Consider the following 4,306-nt stretch of genomic DNA (forward strand, 5'->3'; position numbering starts at 1 on the left):
CTGACACCGCGTCTCCTTACCTTACTGCGCCTGCGGCTTCCTGATACTGAGTACTGTAACTCAACCCTCCGGACACCAGCCCAAGTTCCAGCATCTCACTGACACCGCGTCTCCTTACCTTACTGCGCCTGCGGCTTCCTGATACTGAGTACTGTAACTCAACCCTCCGGACACCAGCCCAAGTTCCAGCATCTCACTGACACCGCGTCTCCTTACCTTACTGCGCCTGCTGCTTCCTGATACTGAGTACTGTAACTCAACCCTCCGGACACCAGCCCAAGTTCCAGCATCTCACTGACACCGCGTCTCCTTACCTTACTGCGCCTGCGGCTTCCTGATACTGAGTACTGTAACTCAACCCTCCGGACACCAGCCCAAGTTCCAGCATCTCACTGACACCGCGTCTCCTTACCTTACTGCGCCTGCGGCTTCCTGATACTGAGTACTGTAACTCAACCCTCCGGACACCAGCCCAAGTTCCAGCATCTCACTGACACCGCGTCTCCTTACCTTACTGCGCCTGCTGCTTCCTGATACTGAGTACTGTAACTCAACCCTCCGGACACCAGCCCAAGTTCCAGCATCTCACTGACACCGCGTCTCCTTACCTTACTGCGCCTGCTGCTTCCTGATACTGAGTACTGTAACTCAACCCTCCGGACACCAGCCCAAGTTCCAGCATCTCACTGACACCGCGTCTCCTTACCTTACTGCGCCTGCGGCTTCCTGATACTGAGTACTGTAACTCAACCCTCCGGACACCAGCCCAAGTTCCAGCATCTCACTGACACCGCGTCTCCTTACCTTACTGCGCCTGCTGCTTCCTGATACTGAGTACTGTAACTCAACCCTCCGGACACCAGCCCAAGTTCCAGCATCTCACTGACACTGCGTCTCCTTACCTTACTGCGCCTGCTGCTTCCTGATACTGAGTACTGTAACTCAACCCCCCGGACACCAGCCCAAGTTCCAGCATCTCACTGACACCGCGTCTCCTTACCTTACTGCGCCTGCGGCTTCCTGATACTGAGTACTGTAACTCAACCCTCCGGACACCAGCCCAAGTTCCAGCATCTCACTGACACCGCGTCTCCTTACCTTACTGCGCCTGCGGCTTCCTGATACTGAGTACTGTAACTCAACCCTCCGGACACCAGCCCAAGTTCCAGCATCTCACTGACACCGCGTCTCCTTACCTTACTGCGCCTGCTGCTTCCTGATACTGAGTACTGTAACTCAACCCTCCGGACACCAGCCCAAGTTCCAGCATCTCACTGACACCGCGTCTCCTTACCTTACTGCGCCTGCGGCTTCCTGATACTGAGTACTGTAACTCAACCCTCCGGACACCAGCCCAAGTTCCAGCATCTCACTGACACCGCGTCTCCTTACCTTACTGCGCCTGCTGCTTCCTGATACTGAGTACTGTAACTCAACCCTCCGGACACCAGCCCAAGTTCCAGCATCACACTGACACCGCGTCTCCTTACCTTACTGCGCCTGCGGCTTCCTGATACTGAGTACTGTAACTCAACCCTCCGGACACCAGCCCAAGTTCCAGCATCTCACTGACACCGCGTCTCCTTACCTTACTGCGCCTGCTGCTTCCTGATACTGAGTACTGTAACTCAACCCTCCGGACACCAGCCCAAGTTCCAGCATCTCACTGACACCGCATCTCCTTACCTTACTGCGCCTGCGGCTTCCTGATACTGAGTACTGTAACTCAACCCTCCGGACACCAGCCCAAGTTCCAGCATCTCACTGACACCGCGTCTCCTTACCTTACTGCGCCTGCTGCTTCCTGATACTGAGTACTGTAACTCAACCCTCCGGACACCAGCCCAAGTTCCAGCATCTCACTGACACCGCGTCTCCTTACCTTACTGCGCCTGCGGCTTCCTGATACTGAGTACTGTAACTCAACCCTCCAGACACCAGCCCAAGTTCCAGCATCTCACTGACACCGCGTCTCCTTACCTTACTGCGCCTGCGGCTTCCTGATACTGAGTACTGTAACTCAACCCTCCGGACACCAGCCCAAGTTCCAGCATCTCACTGACACCGCGTCTCCATACCTTACTGCGCCTGCGGCTTCCTGATACTGAGTACTGTAACTCAACCCTCCGGACACCAGCCCAAGTTCCAGCATCTCACTGACACCGCATCTCCTTACCTTACTGCGCCTGCGGCTTCCTGATACTGAGTACTGTAACTCAACCCTCCGGACACCAGCCCAAGTTCCAGCATCTCACTGACACCGCGTCTCCTTACCTTACTGCGCCTGCTGCTTCCTGATACTGAGTACTGTAACTCAACCCTCCGGACACCAGCCCAAGTTCCAGCATCTCACTGACACCGCGTCTCCTTACCTTACTGCGCCTGCGGCTTCCTGATACTGAGTACTGTAACTCAACCCTCCGGACACCAGCCCAAGTTCCAGCATCTCACTGACACCGCGTCTCCTTACCTTACTGCGCCTGCTGCTTCCTGATACTGAGTACTGTAACTCAACCCTCCGGACACCAGCCCAAGTTCCAGCATCTCACTGACACCGCGTCTCCTTACCTTACTGCGCCTGCTGCTTCCTGATACTGAGTACTGTAACTCAACCCTCCGGACACCAGCCCAAGTTCCAGCATCTCACTGACACCGCGTCTCCTTACCTTACTGCGCCTGCTGCTTCCTGATACTGAGTACTGTAACTCAACCCTCCGGACACCAGCCCAAGTTCCAGCATCTCACTGACACCGCGTCTCCTTACCTTACTGCGCCTGCGGCTTCCTGATACTGAGTACTGTAACTCAACCCTCCGGACACCAGCCCAAGTTCCAGCATCTCACTGACACCGCGTCTCCATACCTTACTGCGCCTGCTGCTTCCTGATACTGAGTACTGTAACTCAACCCTCCGGACACCAGCCCAAGTTCCAGCATCTCACTGACACCGCGTCTCCTTACCTTACTGCGCCTGCGGCTTCCTGATACTGAGTACTGTAACTCAACCCTCCGGACACCAGCCCAAGTTCCAGCATCTCACTGACACCGCGTCTCCTTACCTTACTGCGCCTGCGGCTTCCTGATACTGAGTACTGTAACTCAACCCTCCGGACACCAGCCCAAGTTCCAGCATCTCACTGACACCGCGTCTCCTTACCTTACTGCGCCTGCGGCTTCCTGATACTGAGTACTGTAACTCAACCCTCCGGACACCAGCCCAAGTTCCAGCATCTCACTGACACCGCGTCTCCTTACCTTACTGCGCCTGCGGCTTCCTGATACTGAGTTCTGTAACTCAACCCTCCGGACACCAGCCCAAGTTCCAGCATCTCACTGACACCGCGTCTCCTTACCTTACTGCGCCTGCGGCTTCCTGATACTGAGTACTGTAACTCAACCCTCCGGACACCAGCCCAAGTTCCAGCATCACACTGACACCGCGTCTCCTTACCTTACTGCGCCTGCTGCTTCCTGATACTGAGTACTGTAACTCAACCCTCCGGACACCATCCCAAGTTCCAGCATCTCACTGACACCGCGTCTCCTTACCTTACTGCGCCTGCTGCTTCCTGATACTGAGTACTGTAACTCAACCCCCCGGACACCAGCCCAAGTTCCAGCATCTCACTGACACCGCGTCTCCTTACCTTACTGCGCCTGCGGCTTCCTGATACTGAGTACTGTAATCAACCCCCCGGACACCAGCCCAAGTTCCAGCATCACACTGACACCGCGTCTCCTTACCTTACTGCGCCTGCTGCTTCCTGATACTGAGTACTGTAACTCAACCCTCCGGACACCAGCCAAAGTTCCAGCATCTCACTGACACCGCGTCTCCTTACCTTACTGCGCCTGCGGCTTCCTGATACTGAGTACTGTAACTCAACCCTCCGGACACCAGCCCAAGTTCCAGCATCTCACTGACACCGCGTCTCCTTACCTTACTGCGCCTGCGGCTTCCTGATACTGAGTACTGTAACTCAACCCTCCGGACACCAGCCCAAGTTCCAGCATCTCACTGACACCGCGTCTCCTTACCTTACTGCGCCTGCTGCTTCCTGATACTGAGTACTGTAACTCAACCCTCCGGACACCAGCCCAAGTACCAGCATCTCACTGACACCACGTCTCCATACCTTACTGCGCCTGCTGCTTCCTGATACTGAGTACTGTAACTCAACCCCCCGGACACCAGCCCAAGTTCCAGCATCTCACTGACACCGCGTCTCCTTACCTTACTGCGCCTGCTGCTTCCTGATACTGAGTACTGTAACTCAACCCTCCGGACACCAGCCCAAGTTCCAGCA

The sequence above is a fragment of the Ascaphus truei genome, unplaced genomic scaffold (genome assembly GCF_040206685.1).
Source record: "Ascaphus truei isolate aAscTru1 unplaced genomic scaffold, aAscTru1.hap1 HAP1_SCAFFOLD_896, whole genome shotgun sequence".
NCBI lineage: Eukaryota > Metazoa > Chordata > Amphibia > Anura > Ascaphidae > Ascaphus > Ascaphus truei.